Genomic DNA, 22001 nt, shown 5'->3' with positions numbered 1-22001 from the left:
TTGAACTCACAGCCTTATGGTTTGTGAGTGAGTGGCTGCAGGACAAGCATTTAACCACTGAGCCACCAGGGCTCCTTCTAAAACACAAATACTTCTGTCTTATAGAACCAGTTTAAAGAAACAGTAAACACGTCTGATTCAGATACAATAGCCCCATACAGACAGGTCAAAATAAAGCTGCTTTGAGTCACTTTGGAGGTATGCTGTTTAAATGATGCGTGCATCCTAAGAGTCCGGAAGCCATGCTCCAGTACTAAGGACATCATTTAAACAGCATACCTCCAAAGTGACCTGAAGCAGCTTTATTTGGCCTGTCTGTACGGGCCCAATGATTTAAATAGAAAACAAAAGACAAATATGTACAAAACAATGTAATATGTAAAAACTCAAAGTGGAATTCTCTTGTACAGGCAAGAGAAGATGAAGCAAATGACTGTAAATGGAACAATTTAAGCAGACAGGAACTTTTGCAAACATGGAAAAGGCTTTCGCAGTCTCAGGTTCTTTCCATTTCTTTTGCTCACGACCAGCCAAATGTTTTATTAATAATAATAATAATATAGTTTATTTGTATCCCGCTTTTCCAAAACCTGATCAAAGCGGCGAACAACAGCATATAAAAACATTCCAATAAAATCAGTTTAAAAACAGTATTAAAAACAATACAACAACACTAACAGCAGAGGGCCAGAGAAAAGGGGGAAGTCAATATATACAATCCAGGGTCGTCAATGAAAAGGGGTAAGGGAAAGAATGATTTTTCATGGAAAAGAAATATATCTTCAAGTTCTTTTTTAAAAGACCTAAAGATGTGGTGGAGCAGAGCTCGTTTGGGAGACTATTCCAGAATTTTGGGGCCATGACAGAAAATGCCCTCTGTGAGGTCCTCGCATAGCGTGTCGCTGGGACCTCCAACAATTTCATCCCTGTTGACCGGAGTGTGCGGGGCGGATTATATGGGGAGAGGCGGTCCTCCAAGTACCCTGGGCCCAAGCCATTTAGGGCTTTATAGGTCATTACCAACACCTTGTATTGAGCTCGGAAGCGAATAGGCAGCCAATGAAGATCTTTCAAGATGGGAGTTATATGGTCAGATCTGGAACAACCAGCGACCATTCTCGCTGCCATATTCTGCACCAACTGTAGCTTCCGGGTTTGGTACAAGGGTTGCCCCACGTAGAGTGCATTACAGAAATCCAATCGAGAGGTTACCAGAGCATGTACTACAGTTTCAAGGTCCCCCCGGTCCAGGTAGGGACGCAGCTGGCGTTTCAAGCGAAGCTGATAACAAGCGCTCCTGACGACCGCATCCACCTGAGATGACAACTGGAGCGGAGAGTCCAAGAGCACTCCCAAGCTGCGGACCGAATCCTTCAAGGGGAGCGTGACCCCGTTCAGGACAGGATGGCAAATCTCACCACCCAGATTCGGGGAACCTATCACCAGTACTTCCGTTTTCCCTAGATTCACACTGAGTTTGTTTTCCCTCATCCAGCCCATTACCGACTCCAAGCAGGCATTTAGAGGAGAGATGCCATCCCTAGTCACTGCATCAGTCGGAGACACAGAGAAACATATTTGGATGTCCTTCAATATATTGGAGAAGCATTGTTTCCCCCCTCTTTGGATCAATATGTAAGATGGCAATTCATTCAGGATGGCCTTTTCAAAAATTTTTTTAAAATAAGTCTCTTTTCAATCTTTCCTTCTGTAGCTAATACTTCAAAGTGAATTGTTAAGTCTTTCTCCCCTTCCATTAAACTGAATTATATTAGTAACAAGCAATTTTTTTTTCTTGCTAGGAACACAATCATAAACATATCCTGCACCATTCTCCTACTTTTAGAGGTTTAAGTAGCAAGACTGGCCTAATTAAAAGAGCTATCATAAGAAATAATGACAAAATATGGAGGTAAAAATTAACAAGAATGGTAGAGGACACAATGCAACCAAGTCTCCGAAGACCCACTGCAGAGGCTATAGAAAACTCACAAACACAACTCAGATGCTTGCCCTTCTCTGGACATGTTCCAGCTTGTCAATTATCCTCAGGCTCCTCTTCTGCTGATGGTGGGGGGCAATAGTGATGGTCAATGGTGACAGTCCTCTCGTTGTACCTTTTGGGTCCCCCTCCAACTGTTTCAATTCTTGTGAGCCAGATCCCTAACACCAGTTTGGGGGATATGTCTCCTCCTTTTCCTATCATCTTACTGACATTACAGCCACAAAAGGCCTTTGGCTTAGTGTGCAGAAGAGCTAACCATCCAGACCATGTATTTGTGCAAGCATCATGCATATGCACCTGATGTCTGCTGGTACGACTATGGCTGCATTGCAACATTCATCTGAGTGAACAGTGAGTCACTGCTAACAAAGTAAGTGAATCAAAAGTAAGCAGTGCCAAGGAGTCAAAACACAAAACACAACATGGCATGTTGTCATCCCATCAGCCTCATTCCTGCTTCTGTTGAGCAGGAATACAACTGCTAGTCATCATTTACAATGCCAACATCCACTGATTTTAACCCCCTTGACTAGTAATTCAGTGAGGAATTACTAACACAAACTTGCCTTGTGCTTCCCCCAACACATGAGAAAAGTCTTCATGTGTTACCGTTTCTGCAGGGGGCAACACACACACACACACCGAGCCAAAGTCACATGAAGATGTGAAGAGAGGAAGTCTCAAAAAGGAAGCTTTACTCTAAAGAGGGATCTACATAGCAAAGGGTACTTCACTTCAGGCACACTAAGAAGTTACAAGATACAAAATGTGTTGTTTTTGTGTGTCTTCAAGTCATTTCCAACCTTAAGGCAAACCTACTGTAGCCAAAAAAATCTATGTAGGGGAATTTTACTTTAGCTCAGAGCTGGTTAGGCTACAAATAACCCTTGAGATCGCCTCCCTTTTGTATACCAAGAGAAGAGTGGACTCAAAGGAATTGCGTAGAGGAAGAATTCTTGTAAGTAAAGGTTTCTTTTTATTGGGGAAAAGCCTACAGCAAGTTATAACCTCACAAACAGTCATACAAGGCTCAGGAAATCAGTGGTTAACTTGGAAAAGACTAGAGCCGTGATGGCGAACGCGTTGCACGCGTGCCACGGGTGGCATGCGGCGCGATTTCGCCAGGCACGGGGCGAGGGAGAAGGTGGAATGGGCGCATGCCCCTTCCGCCTCCTCCCTACCATTTTCGGGCCTCCCGCTGTCTCTCTGAGACAAGCGGGAAGCCAGAAAATGTCACCTGGGAGGAGGAGACAGAGGCGCGTGCGTGTCTGTCTCCTCCTCCCAGCCCTCTTCCTCCCACCCTTCGCTCCGCTCGAAAGGGCTCCATGGAGCCCTTTCACGCAGATCGAAGACCGAGGAGAAGGGGGCTGGGACCCGTGCCCAGCCTCTTCCTCCCGGCTTCCCTTCGCTTGCCGTGAAAGGGCTCCATGGAGCCCTTTCTTGGCAAGTGAAGGAAGGGCGAGGGCCCTTTTGTCGGCCTCTGACGGCCCCAGAAGGGACCCTCAGGGGCCAGCAAACGCCGGAGGACAGCGTGCCATCCTCCACGGCCCTTTTGCCGGCCTCTGACGGTGTCCTGGACTGCGGCCAGCACTCACAGACACACGCCGATAAGAATGGCTCAGCCCAGCAAGAGGATGCAAAACACAGACCTTGCAAGGATTCAGTGTGAAAGCAGTCCGAGAAGTCAAGCCAAGGTCAGGATACCAGAAGTCAAAGAAATCCGAAAGCCAAGCCGAAGTCAGGATACTGGGAGTCAGAGTGGTCAAAGCAGTCCGAGGTCAAAGCAGACAGAAGATAACAAGGGTCTGGTCCGAGGTTAAAGGAACAAGGAATCAAGATACAAGAAGCCAGTGCTAGCAGCGATCACACAATAAACTCTGGCAAACAGTGAAGGTCTCTCAACATTTTAAGTAAGGGAAACTCTCCCCCGTGCCACCTGAGGCTGGTTGGCTGATTGCCTCTCTGCAATCCTCTTGGTTCTGCGCCTGCAAGCACTCTCAGCCCTTCTCTCTTTGAACGTAGGCACCTCCAGGCAAGCTTCCTCCCCAGAGTCACCACTAGGCTGTTGCACCATAGGAGGCCCCTCTCTAGCACTAGGACCTGGTTGGGCCTCCTCCTCTGGGGCTGGGAGAGCACAGCTGGGACCTGGCAGAGCAGGATTGCCACCTGGTGTAGCCTCAATCAGCTCTTGCTCTGGAGGAGGCTCATCCTCCTCCTCCTCCTCTGAGAGCTGATCTTGGCTGGCCATGACAGACGGCCCCAGAAGGGACCCTCAGGGGTCGGCAAGCGCTGGGGGAGGAGCCAGAGGCTTCCTCCCTCTGAAAAGGGATGGAAGCCCCGCCCCTGGAGGGTGGAAGTCCCGCCCCCTGGAGGGCAGAAGCCCCGCCCCGGCACCCAGCCCCCATCCTGGGGGTAGAAGCCCCGCCCCTGGCACGCGAACTGAAAAAGGTTCGCCATCACTGGACTAGAGGCTGGACTAATGGCGATACACAAACGTGAGACTTGCTTCTGAATCCAATTGGGTTGTATGGAGTGAGACACAGCTGTTCCGATGAGCGGAGATGAACGAGATGCTGCCCCTTTCTGCCCTGGATCAGTGCCGTGGCAAATGCAAACCACAGCACCAATGCAGTCTCTGCAGAGCACAAAAAGGAGCTGTTTCTCCAGCTCCTTTTTTTGCCCACAAAGGGGCGCCATAGCCACTCCTGCGCAGCTTGATGATGCCCCTTTGGTGCAGATGCTGAACAGATGCGTGCCAAGATGGCTCCCGGGCAGCACGGTGAGGGCTTTGAGTGTGGAGACGCTCATCCCTCACCCTACCCACAGGACAGCACTTTTCACCCATCTGTACCAGGCCAGAGTGTCCCCATGGAATCCAAACCAGCACACTAAGCAAGGGTTTGGGGACTTAATATAGGCCAAATCTAGCCTCTGCGGGAAAAGTGATTCCACATCTATGGGTGAAATCATAGTCTGGCAGTATTCAAGGTAGGAATGGGTGTATTATATAGAATAGATGTAACCCCATCAGACTCATCCGGTGAGTCTTCCTTACTGATCAGTGTTTGATCGAAGGTATGAGAACGCTTCAACTATTTCAATCCCCTCATTGTCTAGGTTGAACTAATGTAACTCCTCCATAGTCATTATTTTACATTTTATGTTCAGCAAAAAGCTTGCCTTTACACTTTCTTCCTTGACCTTCCTTAGTCATTGTTCCAAATCTACTAGTAATATGGTGTCATCTGCATATCTTAGGCATGAAACAAACCGTCCTGAAAGGCGGGCAGGATGTGGCTGGCTTTCCTCGGGAGGGACGCCACAGAAGCCAAACTGCACGGTGTCCTTTCACCCCAAAAAGAACCCAGAAAAAACAGGTTCTTCTTCAGAAGCTGCATGGACATCATGAGTGCGCCATTGGCGCACTAGTGACATAAGCAACACACAGCGACATCTATACGCTGCACGTCGCTTACATCATGATGGCTCCCCCCTATATGGATGGGAGGCCGCCATTACAACGCTGTGACGTGCTAGGGTTAGGGACCGTGTGGTTGGTGTGTGGTCCCTAACCCTAAAATCGCCACCTGGACACCACTACTTGGAGGTATGTACCGGGCCTTTGATTCTTGATGTTTCTTCCTCCTATCTTTACTCCTCTTTCTTTTAACCCTGCTCTTTGTATGATGGCTTCTGAGTACAAGTTGAACAAGTAGGGTGGCAATATGCCGCTTTGCCTGACCCTCTTGCCAACTGGGAATCATTCTCTTTCTCCATATTCTGTTCTAACAGTGGCCCCTTGCCCTGAGTACAGATTCCTCATCAGGACTATCAGATGTCTTGACACTCCCATGTCTTTGAGAGCGTTCCATAGCTTGTCATGATCGATCCAGTCAAAGGCATTGCTATTGTCTATAAAGCACCCACTTAAGCCAAAAGGTCTTTGTCCACTGCTGAAAGGAGAGCACAATGAAACTGGTTTAACAAGGAAATTAGATGCTCCCTATAACTGATTCTGTTCATCATTCTGGCTGCAGCATTTTGGACCTGATGAAGTTTTTGCACAGTTTCTGAAGCCAGGCCCATTGCTGCTGTTGTTACACAGCAGAATTAATGCAGTTCGGCACCACTTTAACTGCCCTAGCCCCACCCTATGGAACCTTGGGATTTATAGTTTGTTGTGGCAGCAGATCTCTCTACAAGGGTGGATAAATATCTCAGAAAATACAAATCCCAGAATTCCAGTCGAAGGAGTGTCAAACTGCATTAATTCTACATTGTAGATGCAGCCCTAGAGTACATTACAGTAGTCCAGACAGGAAGAAATCAAGGCATGGGTCAAATTATAGGTTGTTAGAGGATTATGTGATTTGTAGGATTAAGTCTCTAAAAATTTAAAAAATTAATTAATCAAGCCAAACCATTTTAAGATGATTATAACTAAAGATTACCCGTGTAATATTAGAGCCATTGGCAATAATCTTTGGCAACTCCTGGAAAACAGGAGAAGTCCCAGCAGACTGGAGGAGGGCAAACGTTGTCCCCATCTTCAAAAAGGGGAAGAAAGAGTGTGAAGACACACCCAACTAAAGGTGGTGGCAGGTTTGGGTGTGCAACGCCGGTCCCCTGGTGAGATCAAACTCTTCTACCCAAAAAAGGCTCTGAAGCTGAATGTAAAGTTCAAAAGGGGGGACATTTAATTTAAAGGACAAAATAAAGAGTTTTCTCCTCCCCAGCTCTAAACAAAAGGTACTTTACAGTTTCAGCAATCTTCCGGATGTCATCTTTCTGGGTCTGATGTTAGTTTGCTCTCCCCACTCAATGGAGCTGGTGCAGGGTCTTTCAGCTCCTGAATTCCTCTATTTTCTTGCTGATGGTAACTAATTTGGCTGAGTTGGTAACTAAAATGGCTAAAACCTGGTAACTGAAATGGCTAACGTGTAAGAAATGCCCTTTCCGGCTGTCTGGGCCTATTTGCCACCAAAAGACAGCTCTCTGCCTGCTCACAGCAAAGACTGCTCCCAACTAAAGGCTTCCAGCTACAACAGAGCATGCAGGGAAAGGGCAAACCAAACCTGGAAATAATGCAGGGGAATCCTACAGCTCCTCCCACAAACTAATACATTGACTTTCCTACACTAAACATACTATGGCCTGAACCAATGTGAAAGAAAATGCAGGGGAGATTCAATCAGTCCTGGTAGGACATCACAAAGAGGATCCCAACAATTATCGTCCAGTTAGTCTGACATCGATACCAGGAAAGATTCTGGAGCAGATCATTAAACAGAGAGTCTGTGAACATCTAGAAGGCAATGCCATAATCACAAAAAGTCAACATGGGTTTCAGAGAAACAAGTCATGCCAGACAAATCTAATCTCTTTCTTTGATAAAATTACCAGCTTGGTAGATGAAGGGAATGCTGTGGATATAGTATATCTTGATTTCAGTAAGGCCTTTGACAAAGTTCCCCATGACATTCTTGCAAACAAGCTTGTAAAATGTGGGCTAGACAAAGGAACTGTTCAATTGATCTGTAATTGGTTGACCGGCCGAACCCAAAGGGTGCTCAACAATGGCTCCTTTTCATCCTGGAGAGAAGTGACCAGTGGGGTCTCACAGGGCTCTGTCCTGGGCCCAGTGCTATTCAACATCTTTATCAATGACCTGGATGACAGAATTGGAAGCATACTTATCAAATTTGCAGATGATACCAAATTAGGAGGAATAGCTAATACCCCAGAGGACAGGACCAAGATCCAAAATGACCTGAATAGACTAGAAAGCTGGGCCAAAGCTAACAAAATGAAATTCAACAAGGAGAAATGTAAGGTACTACACGTAGGGCAGAAAAATGAAATGCACAAATATAGGATCATGGAGGACACCTGGCTGAACGAGAGACTTATATGTCTGAAAGGGATCTAGGAGTCCAAGTAGACCACAAATTGAACATGAGTCAACAGTGTGATGTGGCAGCTAAAAAGGCCAATGTGATTTTAGGCTGCATCAATAGAAGTATAGTGTCTGGATCAAGGGAAGTCATAGTGCCGCTCTCTTCTGCTCTAGTCAGGCCCCACCTGGAATATTATGTCCAGTTCTGGGCAAAACAATTCAAAAAGGACATTGGGAAAATGGAGCATGTCCAGAGGACAGTGACCAAAATGGTGAAGGGTCTGGAAACCATGGAACCCTATGAGGAATGACTTAAGGAGCTGGGGATATTTAGCCTAGAGAAGGGTAAAATGTGATATGATAGCCCTGTTTAAATATTTGAAGGGATGTCACATTGAGGAGGGATCAAGTTTGTTTTCTGCTGCTCCAGGGAACAGGACCTGGAGCAATGGATGCAAACTACAGGAAAAGAGATTCCAGCTCAACATTAGGAGGATCTTCCTGAGAGTAAGGGCTGTTCGACTGTGGAACACCCTCCTTCCTTGGAGTGTAGTAGAGTCTCCTTCTTTGGAGGTCTTTAAGCAGAGGCTGGATGGCTATCTGTCGGGAATCTTTGATTTGGATTTCCTGCATGGCAGAAAGGGGTTGGGCTGGATGGCCCTTGCGGTCTCTTCCAACTCTATGATTCTAGGATTCTATGTGTTCTACATGAAGCCAAATTTTCTCAAGTTAGTGAGACTCATGGAGTGAAAGGCAAAATACCACATTTATGGAATACATTTTCCCCAAAGTAACAACAAAGAATTCATATGGAAAGACACATATACCCATACAACAATGTATATACAGTCACCCCTCCACATTCTCAGGGATTAGGGGCAAAGGGCCCCCACAAAAGTGGAAAAACCATGAATATGCCAGCCTCACATAAAAAAATAATGATAAAGAGTCCTCTCCCATCAAGAGCACCAGCTTGCAACCTTGCAACACATAGCATCCGCCCCATTTCCAAAGTGTTCATGCTTTCCATCTGATGTTAGCAGCCACAACGGCAGAGGATCCACCTTCTCCCCCTCCTGGCCAGACAAAAGCCAGCACCGTATCTTGCCTTGCTTTGCCAAAATTTGCATCCTTCTCATTTCCCAAATCCTTCCACTCAGAGTCTTTTGCAGCCACTACCACAAAGAGAAGGCAGGGTGCTGCTTTTGTCTGCCATGGCCTTTAGGAAGACTAGGTCAGGTTCCCAGGAGAGTAGAAGCAGAGACTCGAGGCCCAAGTGGATGATACAGGTAAGAATACAGTCAAAGTAAAATGAGTGTACCAATTGTCCTTTCCTTCCCACAGTCATCTGCATTTCCTCTTGCACCTTGAGACAAAGGAGGCTGCATTGAACGGAAGAAGTCAGCCAACTCTTTCTGTATACTCACTGTCATGTTCCCAGCCAAATGTTCCTGTCCAACCATCCTGGGCTTATCCTGATCCAATCACTGTTTTTGTTACCCTAAAGTTAAAACCATTAACCACTTTGGAATTCCATTATTCATAGAATCATAGAGTTGGAAGAGACCGCAAGGGCCATCCAGTCCAACCCCATTCTGCCATGCAGGAACTCCCATTCAAAGCATCCCCATTGACAGACGGCCATCCAGCCTCTCTTTAAAGACCTCCAAGGAAGGGGACTCCACCACCCTCCGAGGGAGAGTCTTCCACTCTCAGCTCTTACCATCAGGAGGCCCTTCCTGATGTTGAGGTGGAATCTCTTTTCCTGTAGTTTGAATTCATTGCTCCGTGTCCTATTCTCTGGAGCAGCAGAAAACAATCTTGCTCCATCCTCAATACAAGGCTATCATATCACCTCTTGACTTTCTCTCCTCCAGGCTGAACATACCCAGCTCCCTAAATAATTGGGCCTGGTCAAGGAATGTAGGGGAGCGGTCCTTTTTTCACCTTTGCAGTTCTAAAAGCTGAAAGGACTTTATCACTAAGGATGGCAGTTAGCACAACTAAACTAAAGAGTTTATTACACTAGCGAGATCCCATTGGGAAACGGGGTTTAAACTGGATTTAAATTAAATTCAAATTTAAATAGAACCCACAAATTCGGGAAGTTTATCACACCAAATTGCTGCTAAAGTGAAATTATACCAAGTTTAACTGAAGTTAAAGCAGAGAAAAACACCACCTTTTTACTTTCAGATTTCCCCAAAAGTAAAAAACTGCTGTTTTTCTCGGGTTTAACTTCAATTTAACTTTGCGTTATTCCATGTTAACAGTAAAGTTGTGTGATAAACTTCCGGCATTTCCAGATTTTTTTCTAATTTAAATTTTGCTTCAATCCTGTTTTCCAGTGGGATCTCGCAAGTGTGAGAAACTCCTATGCCTTCCGGGGAAAGCAGAAAATGCAACCGAAGTGGTGGTTGTTTTGAGCACGATATAATGGCTAGCCTGACAGTTTTGTGGGGTGGTGTTAATGCTTTTCAAATGCTTATATTAGATGTGTGTGTAGCCTTGTTTTTTCAGTTCTGGCCAGAGATGCCTTACTGGTAACTTCTATGACAGTTATGGCAAAACCTTTAGGGACTGGGGAGCTGTGCAGACCGTTCCTCTTACAGCCAGACCGGGGCTGGGCCAACAGCATGCCCCATCGCCAAGATGTTCTACTTAGAGCTTAGTTTCCAGACCTTTCCCAATGTTGGTCACCTCCTCTGGTGAGATGAAGTCAAGCCGATGGCAGGGGCTTCACAATGCTTCACATTGTCCAAAGATGTTGTCTTCCTCCCTAGTTCTGATGCTCTTTGTCAGCCATTAGGTCAGTTGCAAAGCTTCAAATAGTGATTGTTAGCCAACGCAGCCACTGTGCTGCTAGTGAAAACTAAAATATGATAGCCACTGACCAGGCTAGCTGGGGGATCCTGGCAGATGTGATCCAAAAAATTAACTTTCTCATGCTCTCCACTGTTGCTCAAGCCTTCTTCTTTCACAACTTCTATTCTGTTGACGACAGGTTCCTGCCATCTGATAATACTGCATTAGTGAAAGCCTCCCAAGTTGCTGTTCGGGGCAAAATTGCAAAGGCTGGAGTGAGCAGCCTGTAGTTTAGGATTTCAAATACAGGCATTGCTTTTCAGTGGCGTGTTATCGCATGTAGATCCAGATTTAGAAATCTGATCGGGAATTATGAGCTTGTTTTGCAGTCTTGGTAGCCACCATTCCTGCCTCAAGTACCCAAGCTGCATGCCAGAACTCACATCATATTGGAGCATGGAATGCCCAGGGAGATTGAAGTGTTCCGCCACTGGTTTTTGTGTATTCCCATTCCTAATGTTTGCTCTATGTCCATTTATCCTCTGACGCATGGACTGACCTGTTTGCCCAATGTAGAGTGCCAAAGGGCATTGCTGACCTACCATGGCATAGGCTTCCTGCACCATTCAGTCTGTTGACATTATCATTAAATCCATTGTATTGTTGATGACACTCTGTGTTGGCTGTCATTTTGGTTGGCGGGGTGTGCGATGGGTTGAACATGCATTGACCATTCATGCACATGTGCACTCAATTCACGGGTGCATGACAAAAAAAACCTATGGGACGCAACAGTGCTGGAGGGTCACCAGCCCCTTTGCCCACCTCTGGAATCATTTCAATAGTTCACACTTTCTGGCTTAATCTGGAGCAAACCAGGGGTTATTTCACTCCGATGTTTAGTCCTGGAGTGTGGCTTTGCCCCAATCCCTCCTGTGTTGACCATTAAACAGGTAGGCTTCTTTTCTTGTCTTTCATTTTAATGTAATAAATTTACATGGTTTTCACTTCTAGAAACAAACAAACAAACACCAGCAAACACAATTAAAACAAACAATAATCTAACATAACATATCCATCACTCCACAATAAGATGTATTTATCTAGTCTATTATACTGTCTAACATCAAACTCTTTCAAATACTACTCCTTCCATAGTTCCGTCTTCTACTTCTACTTCCCACCTTCCTCTCCCTTACCTTATATTTATCCTACTTTTTATTTTCCTTTACTCCTCCTCTCTTCTTCTTCTAAACCATTCCTTCAAATCTTACTCCTTACTCACCATCTTCCTCATCCCATCCTCTTCTCTAATTTCACATTCTCCAACTTTCCTACACATTCTCCTACCCTCAACTACTTACTTTACCCTCTTTTCATTCTCCTTTCTCACCAATCCTATTCCTAGCTCCACATAAAACAACATACATCCCAACTTCCTCAGTACCTATACATCTTAATTCTTTTTATTATTATTAAGCTTTATTTATATAGTGCTGTAAATTTACACAGCGCTGTACATAGAATCAATTAAAACAGATAAAATAAACCTGCCCATGGTGAACATTTTTAATCTAATGACTTTGTTTAATCACTATCCTTCCACACTGTTACAATTCTCTTATATTTCTATAGACATTGTCTTCTATATCCCTTGAACATCCAATGTTTCTAGCAATATTTCATATCTATAACCCTTATAATATTACTACAAAGAAAGAAAATCTATTTTTATCAGTACGTTTCTTGTCTAAATAAGTCATTATTTGCTTGCATCAAACCTATCATGGCTGTATCTCCCCATTGCTCTCCCATAAAGATAATCACTTTATTCCATTCATTGTTAAATTTCTCTAGGGAATTGTTTCTCCTCAAATACATTAATTTATCTATTTCAATTACATCATATAATTTCCACATCCAAAGAGGAAGGTTTCAAAGTGGGCCAAATCTTATCACTTGTGTGGACAGCCCCATAGAGTACTAGATAAAGATGGTTCTGTTAAAAGGAATCTGTACAAGTATTCATTGTCTTTTTGTTTTTAATACAAGTGGGCTTGAATCCCACAAATGTCACACAACTATGTAACGTCTCTTGCACACGCAGTGCCATTTTTGTTGATGTTTGCAATGCAAGCATTCAATCCATAGTTGCACGAGCAGAGCCCCATAAGCGTAACCATTGCACATGGCCCTCAAGCTCATAAATAGTCCTGCTAAAGTAGGGCCATTGTTCCCACGTATTGAGTCACCATTCAGTAGTTGATTCCGTGGGTCTACTTTGGTTGGGACTAACCAACAGGATTCAAACCACACTTGTGCAAATTCTTGGATGTTGTTCATCAGCGCCTTCAGTATCTCATTTGACTCACAGATTACAGATTGATTACAGAAACCACTACTGTGCATTCCCTATTACAGTGGTGCCTCGGGTTACGAAATTAATTCGTTCCGCGGCCGCTTTCGTAACCCGAAAAGCCTTCGTAAGCCGAATTGCCATAGGCGCTAATGGGGAAAAGCCGCGATTCCGTGTAAAATAGCGCCGAAAAGCACCAAAAGTTTTTTCGTAACCTGAAAAAACATTCGTAACCCGGAACAATAATTCCCTATGGGATTTTTTCGTATCCCGAAAATTTCGTAACCTGGGTATTTCGTATCCCGAGGTACCACTGTACTCAATGGCAGAATGATCAGGTACGCTGACAGATAACCATTGGTTTCATAATGCTGGCATTCAGCAGAAGATTGCTGCTACATGAGAGGAGCATTGCTCTACATGATGTAAAATCTCATTCATACCTGGCAACAGTCTTGTGTTGTGTCAACTTTGATACTACCTGGACAAAAGACGTTGTACGATACCTTTCATAGACTTGGTCTGCTTCCCCAGATGCATGTCCAAGGTGCATGACCAAGACTACGAAAGCTTATGCTACAAGTTCTTTTGCTCAGTTGGTGTCAAAAGTGCCACTAGACCCCTTTGCAAATCATTTTTAAAAAAGAAAGGGTGGGGAAACTCTAACTACTCGAAATAACTGAAACATGATCCAGTAAGATGCATCGATCAAATGTTTTGTAGTTAAAAATCACTTCTCCAGTAAACGATTAGATGCCAGAAAACAAAATGTTAACAGTGCTTCCAGGTTCTTGATCCTGATGTCACAAAACCTTGAAGTCACATATACAAGAAATCTTTAAGATTAACTATAAATTAAACGCAGAGATTTATTTATTGACTATGGTAAATAAAATAGACCCAGTTTATAGAGAGGAAATTTATTATATATGATCTCTGCAGCAAGACTTTTGGTAGCTGATAAATGGAAAGATCAGAAGCACCTAAAATAGAGGATTGGTTTATGAAATTTATGGAGATGAAAGAAATTGACAGATTAATAGTTTCTTTGAATCAGAAAGATTTTGGAAAGATAGATAAAGAATGGTCTCTTGTAACTGATTATTGCATTAAAATGGGGTGCTGAGACAACAAGGTGAACCACAGGGAATGTATTGGATCAACTAGAAAGGAAGATGATATGTAAATAACAAGTACTGGGTAAGAATATTACCCTTTTTCTTTTTTGAAAGAGAGTGGACATAAATAATGATTACAAATAATAGGATAAGACATTAAAATGCTATCTGTATAATATAAGATGTTTTAAGGTTAAGGGAATTTTGGAAGTATTGTAAAGGGATATGACAAATGAGATGACTAAATCAATGCTTTTGTTTTATCCTTATTAAAGGTATGATATAAATAAAATTAACAATAATAATAATAATAATAATAATAATAATAATAATAATAATGAAATCACATATTGGGAAACACAAAAGTAAAATACTCTTAGCAGATTGTCACACCAGGGCCCATTCAGCAATAATCGCCATAATGAAAGCTAATGCAACATTAGCGCTATAGAGCTGATATTTTCGCACAATTGTGCAATCATGCAATTATTGTGACATTATCATATAATACTGTGATCGCATTTCTCACACATCCATGAATGAATCACTAGTACATTGGAACTGATCATTTTACGCATGCACCTTTCGACGCTAAGGCGCATGTTTTGAAACCATGTTTCCATTTTGCACAGAATAAAAGACAACAACAAAATAAAGTTTATTACTTCACCACATTGTTTTAATCCAATGTAAACAAAATTGTGCCCCATAGCTCAAAAGTAGACCGAAATCCACTGCAAAATCGATCCTGGCAAAGAGAACGAATTGCCTCCACTGCAGTGCATTCTGGGTATCTCTTGTTGCTTTCGCAATAGTGTGAATGAAGCGTGATTAACTTTTGGACTCTTGCAATTGCACTATTGAGAAGCCAATTATGGCCTTTCCCTGTGAATGGTTTGTTGCAGGAACATTCCTGGTTCTTCCTGGGATAAGTCCTGGATGAGCGCAACGTCGTCTGAACATCTTTTGTGCAATTGCACAATTTAACTGGAATTATGCTTTTTTCTTCCCCCTTTTCCCTCCATCTTTATATTGTCTGCTTATCTTGATTCATTTCAATGAGACATTTACTATTAGGTAGGGCAGGAAAACTGCAAAATGCAAAACCAACCAAGCAATCCCAATCAACAAGATGGGCTTCCAGGGTTTGGCAAAATCTGAGTACTTCAATATGAGAAAGACTTACCCCAAATAAAAATTAGGTAAGAGTTTGGTTCAGAACACAACATCATCAAAGCACGCTTTGCCAATACTTCAAGCAGCAGATTGGAACTGAGTTCCTGAAGGAAAAATGCACAAATCCCACAATCTTACCAGGAGCTGGATGGAGAAAAAGAAGAAGACATTATCCGTTCTTTTAGGCAAAATCTTCTGGCAGAATCCTGTTGGAGACTCGCGTCTTCATAAGGAGACATCTGTGGGAAATACAGTTGGGCACTTCTGTTATGTCTATATCTAGTAAAGGACTTCTGTTACATCACTGCATAAAGAAGGCAGAAAAGTGATGGATGGACATTCGGATGGATGCACAATGGAACAATGCTTCAGTCCTGTAATGCCCTGGGACACCAATTAGGAAATAAAGATGTACATTAGGACACTCCTGTCGGTGTCCTGTTACACAACTTTACAATTTGATTGTGTCTTCCTGCCTGGCAGAATGGGGATGGACTAGACCTTGTGGTCTCTTCCAACTTTATGGAGTTTATCACACAGAGGGCAAACTGGTAAAATCTCATGCAGAAACAGGATGTTAAATTCGGGTGTTGTTTGTCAGATGCATTGTTGTGAAAGAGAAATAACGCGAAAATAATCCAAATGGAAAGCTCCTTTCTACTTTCAGAATTTATTGGAAGTAAAAAGAAGCTGGTTTTGATGACTTTGTGTTCGAGTTATTTTCGGGTTATTTCTCTTTCATGCAAACATCATCGTGCAAATGCAGGTTGTTTAAATTTAGTTTCTGCATGGGATTCATCTCATGTGAGAAACTCCTATGAATCTGTGATCCTGTGAACTCACTAACAGGGTTTCTGAGTGAATCTCCTACATAGCTTACATACACATTGTAGGCTGCTGCAGAATTAATGCAGTTTGACATGTAGAAATCTGATCAGGAATTCTGAGCTTGTTTTGAAGTCTTGGAGGCCAGCATTCCTGCCTCAAGAACGCAGGCTGCCTGCCAGAACTCACATCAAGACGGAGCATCTCTTTCTTTCTTTTTCTCTTTTTCTTAAACGGAGTATCTCTTTATTTCATAATTCCTTTTTATCATCCATTACTGTACATGTCTATTATTAAACACTAAATTACATACAGAGATATGCTACCTTTCATTATGTATTGTGTTACATAACATCACATAAATTTTCCATCCTTTGTTGTTCTAACTTCAACCATCTTAACCTCCTTCCAGTATCACCTGTTTATATATCTACCATTAACTTGACATTCTACTTTCTATTGTTTATTGGGAGCTTTGATTTCGCTTCCTTCCAGATTCTTCGAGATTACTGTATGTATTCGTATCCAAGTCGACCTTGTGTATCAGTCGAGGGAAGGTTTTAGGGCCAAAATAGTAGATTTTCATATGACCCACGGATGAGTCGATGGTAGAATTTAGGAGACAGAAGGTTTTAGGATTGGGTTGGAAGTGGAGGGGGGAAAAGAGAAGCTTGGTTGTCAGGAATTGCAAGGAGGAGGAAGAGAAGAAGAAGCAAAGGTTTGGAGATTAGGCTGCAAATGGAGGGAAAATGGGGAAATACAAGGAGGAGGAGATGGAAAGGTTTGGAAATGGGACTGAGAAGGGAATTGCCACAGGAGCTTCAAAAGCTTGCAGCAAGTCTATTGTGCATTTCGGTTGGCCAAAAAAGGTATCACTGATGGATTTTTGGTTGGATTTGTTAAACAGCCAACACAGCTAGCCCTGAATGTTTTCAGCCAAGATATTACCCAGTTAAGTAATATCAATGTCCTTAAGTGTACTTATGCCAAAGACTGGGGGGTTTGAAAAGGAAAGGAGGCCATCCAATGAAAGGAGGACAAAAGCAGCTAGCCCCAGGAAATCCCAAGGGACCATGGAAAGCAGGGCAGAACTGACCAATGTGATTTTAGGCTGCATCAACAGAAGGATAGTGTAATAGTCCCCCTCTATTCTGTTTTGGTCAGCCCCCACCTGGAATACTGTGTCCAGTTCTGGGCAAAACAATTCAAAAAGGATGTTGAGAAGCTGGAGCCATGTGTCCAAAGGAGCGTGACTAAAATGGTGAAAGATCTGGAAACCATAAAGCTCTGTGAGGAGAGACATAGGGAGCTGGGGATGTTTTGCCTGGAAAAGAGAAGGTTAAGAGGTGATATGAGAGCCCTGTTTAAATACTTGAAGGGATGTCACATTGAGGAGGGAGCAAGCTTGTTTTCTGCTGCTCCAGAGAATAGGACCCAATGGAGCAATGGATGCAAGCTCCAGGAAAAGAGATTCGGAGGAACTTCCGGACAGTAAGGGCTGTTCGACAGTGGAACACACTCCTTCCTCTGAGATTTTGGTGGCGTCTCCTTCCTTTGAGGTCTTCAAACAGAGGCTGGATGGCCATCTCTCAGGGATGCTTTGAGTGAGAGTTCCTGCATGGCAGAAGAGGGTTCGGATGGATGGCCCTTGTGGTCTCTTCCAACTCTAGTTTCTAGGATTTTAACAGTTGAAACAAGTTGACACAGAGGTGAGAGGAGTTGGACTGAGGTGAAATTCTCTTTCATATGCCTCTGTTAAAATTATAACAGGTGTTTCTGACTTTGTTGCCTAATAACAGATCATATCTTGTTTACTCTGCGCTGCTCACATCTGTTTTTGCAAGCTGCGAAACCAAGGTTGGCAGAGCAGTCTGCCTGGTCTCTTCTTTCCAATTTCCAACTCCCCACCTGTGTTTTGCACTATACTTGAGTCCAGTGGTCCCCAAGCTTTGGACTTCAGCTCCCAGAAGCCTCAGCTATGTTGGCCAATAGTTTGGGGTTCTGGGAGCTGAAGTCCAAAATCCCTTAAAGAGCACAGTTTGGGGGCCACTGATTGAGTCCTATACTAATCCTAGAGCTGGGGTGCTATGGGACAAGACTTCCTACCCGCCGCTCTGTGGAGGATCTCCAGATAAACGAATCCTTGGTCCTCTGGGAGTTTTGTACTTCCACTCCCAGGAATCCTAACCAGTTTGGTTAATAATCGGGAGTCCTGGGAGCCAAAGTCCAAAACATCTGGAGGACCAAAGTTTGGGAACTGCTGAGTGAAAGCATCAATGGAAGGTAGCTGTCCACCTCTTTATGAAGATGTCCACCAGAGAAGAAGACCCCACCATCTCTGTAGGCAATTGGTTCTATGGCTGAATCATGGCTCTCACTGTCAAGAAGTTCCTTCTAAAGGTCATTCAAAATAAATCCTCCAGTAACTTAAAACCATTAGACCTAGTTCTAGCCTCTTCTACCTTCCTGGTAACCTGCCTTCTAGGCAAGACCCAAACGGTCCAAGAAAGCATTAATTCCTGGGTGCCAGGAACCCTGAACAGAGTTCATTTGTTTGTTTATTCATTTGTTGCAGAAAATATTAATTTTGCATATGTGTTTGTGTGCTTGCTTGATCTACTTCTCTCCTGACCCAACCTGTTTTGCACATGTTTGGAAAGCCCTGGCAATGAATTAAGCAACCGGTCTCAATTTGCTGTTGATTGTTCAATTAGCCGCAGCACCTTTTCTTCCCGAAGGCATGGCATCCTGGCATAGTGTGAGTCAGGCCCCAAAAGGGAGATATGACTGGAAGCCCAATTTCAAAACAGTTCCAGGGAAGAAGGAAAATGGGAGGTGCGTCTCAAGGGAGAGAAAGAAATGCTTGGGTTGAACACATAAATAAATATATGTTCATATACAGATGTATATGTATATATATATATATATATATAGCGAGTAGAAATAAAATTACGAGTTTAGAGTTTAGATGAATAAATAAATAGCCCCATAATATAAAAGACAAGGATGAGTTTCAGATAGCTAGCACCAAAGATTGTCACAATTTTGGGTGTACAAGCTTCAGAAGAACAGACATGCCTTTCAGTTGACATAAAAGGCCAATGAGATAAAGAGGTGGGAGACTTTGGGGGAGAAATCACAAGCTCAGGCTATTATTATTATTATTATTATTATTATTATTATTATTATTATTATCACCATCATCATCATCATCATCATGATGTACTGCATTTATACCCCGCCCTTCAGCCCTAAAGGCTCTCAGAGCAGCTTACAATTAATTACAATACACTTCAATTGGTAATCTAGAGTTCAAAGGCTTTTCTCTTCTGAGCCTAATGAGGATGATGAATATTAGGAACACACCCATGAACCTATAATGACTAATTTACATGGACACGCATTGTACAAAATAATATGAAGACAGTGGGGAAAATACACATGTAATCGGGGTTTCTAAAAGTTGGTATATCAGCCAATGGAAACTGAGATAAAGAAAATTACAGCAGAAGATGACATATAAATACTGTGTATTATCATTATTATTAACCTTTATTTACACAAGACTGTAATAAATCAAGTGGAAATGGTTGCTTCACTTCTTTTGTCTTGGTTAATTTGGTTAGGTACTTTAGTACTTGTAAATCTATAGCTCACATCAAGAAACCAGGATGGAAGACTAAGGAACTTTCAACGGAGCTAAGTTTTAAACGGAAGATGTATAAGAAATGGAAAAAGGGGGAAATCACGAAAAAGGAATTCAAAGAAATAGCAGGCATTTGTAGGGTAAAGTCAGAAAAGCTAAAGCGCAGAATGAACTCAGTCTTGCTAGAGAGGTTAAGAACAATAAAAAGGGCTTTTTTGGATATGTCCGCAGCAAAAGGAAGAAGAAGGAAACGGTAGGTTCACTGAATGGAGAAGATGGCAAAATGCTAAGAGAGGACAGAGAAAAGGCAGAGTTACTCAAGACCTTCTTTGCCTCCGTCTTCTCAGAAAAGGAAAAGGGGCTCAACCTGAGGATAATGGAGCAGAGGACAGGATAGGGGCATTTCAGCACAGAATAAGTAAAAAGATAGTAGAGGAATACCTTGTTAATCTAAATGAATATAAGTCTCCAGGACCAGATGAACTCCATCCAAGAGTATTAAAAGAACTGTCAAATGTAATATCGGAGCCATTGGCAATAATCTTTGAAAACTCCTGGAAAACAGGAGAAATCCCAGCAGAATGGAGGAGGGCAAAAAGGGGAAGAAAGAGGATCCCAACAATTATCGTCCAGTCAGTCTGACATCAGTACTAGGAAAGATTCTGGAGCAGATCATTAAACAGAGAGTCTGTGAACATCTAGAAGGCAATGCCATAATCACAAAAAGTCAACATGGGTTTCAGAGAAACAAGTCAAGCCAGACAAACCTAATCTCTTTCTTTGATAAAATGACCATCTTGGTAGATGAAGGGAATGCTGTGGATATACAGTGGTACCCCGGGATACGAAAGCACCGCGTTACGAAATTTCCGGGATATGAAAAAATCCCATAGGAAAAAACTGTTCCGGGATACGAAGGTTTTTTCGGGTTACGAAAAAAATTTTGGTGCTTTTCGGCGCTTTTTCTCACGAAAAAAGCCTATGGCTTTTTCGGCTAGCGAAAGATTTCGGGTTACGAATGGCGCCGCGGAACGGATTACATTCGTAACCCGGGGTACCACTGTAGTAGATCTTGATTTCACTAAGGCCTTTGACAAGGTTTCCCATGACATTCTTGCAAACAAGCTTCTAAAATGTGGGCTAGACAAAGGAACTGTTAAATGGATCTGTAATTGGTTGCATCCTGGGCACTGTAGTTTATGTGGGACATTGAGCCTTCTCTGTCAGAGAGAGCTCTTGTGGGGCCAGAATAAACTGCAATTCCCAGGATTCCCCAGCACTGAGCCAAGGCAGTTAGAGCGGTCTCAAACCGGATTACTTTCTGCAGCGTGTTTTGGACCAGGCTGAGCAGATGTCATAACCATCGAAGACTCAGAAAGACAGTGCCGCAAAGTATAGGCCCTTCAAGAAAAACGTAGGACGCTGCCACATAAAAAGCTATGGGATTTGTAGCTTTGTGGGACACTTAGCCTTTTTCTGTTGGAGGGCTCTGGCACCACAGAAAACTATAAATCCCAAGGTCCCATCCTGTGGGTTTTGTAGTTTTGAGGCAGTTACACTTGTCCCTCCATATTCGCTAGATTTGGGGGCACAAGACCCCCTGAATATGGAAAAAACACCAAAAGCAAGACCACCACGTTTTTACCTGAGAGGAGGACACCTCTCTAGGGATCTCTAGGTCCTCCGGGGCAACTCTGTGGCCAACAAGATCTGCCAGACATTGACCACAGAGTGGCACTGGAGGAGCTACAAAGCAAGGCCTAGTGGAATCTACTCATAGGTCTTCCAGTTCAGCTTTTAGTTAAGGTTGACCATAGAGTGGCACTGGAGGACCTAGAGATTCCTAGAGAGAACATATTGATCCAATCCTTGAATAATCAAATCTGCAACTATTAAAGCCACAAATACGAAAGGATGAGTCTAGTCTCTGTCTGAGAGCTTTGGTGCCACGACAAACTACAACTCCCAGGATTCCATCTTGCGGGATTTATAGTTTTGAGAGACGTATAGCCTTTTCTGTCAGAGAAGTCTGGCACCACACAAAATACAAACCCCAGATTTCTCGAAAAAGGATGGAAGAAGAAAAAGAAGGCTTAGCCTTTTATCTCGGGGAGGGGGGGAGGTTCAAGGCCCTACAGCAAACTACAAATCCCAGGATTGTATAAGGATGGAGC

General features: G+C 43.2%; 1 protein-coding gene across 2 annotated transcripts in view; it reads right to left on the bottom strand.

Moving 5' to 3' along the window:
- LOC121925481 (cytochrome P450 2K6-like) overlaps positions 1-21507 on the bottom strand; it is a 70554-nt gene extending 49047 nt beyond the window's left edge. For both annotated transcript variants that reach the window (XM_042457676.1, XM_042457677.1), the window contains exons 1-2: positions 21473-21507; positions 15495-15595 (exon numbers count right to left, since the gene is read on the bottom strand). The gene's annotated coding sequence lies outside the window, so the exon portion shown is untranslated. The remainder of the gene's footprint in view (positions 1-15494; positions 15596-21472) is intronic.
- Between the last annotated feature and the right edge of the window lie 494 nt (positions 21508-22001).

This window comes from Sceloporus undulatus, chromosome 3, assembly GCF_019175285.1.
Source record: "Sceloporus undulatus isolate JIND9_A2432 ecotype Alabama chromosome 3, SceUnd_v1.1, whole genome shotgun sequence".
Taxonomy (NCBI): domain Eukaryota; kingdom Metazoa; phylum Chordata; class Lepidosauria; order Squamata; family Phrynosomatidae; genus Sceloporus; species Sceloporus undulatus.
This window is presented reverse-complemented; position numbering and strand designations above follow the sequence as displayed.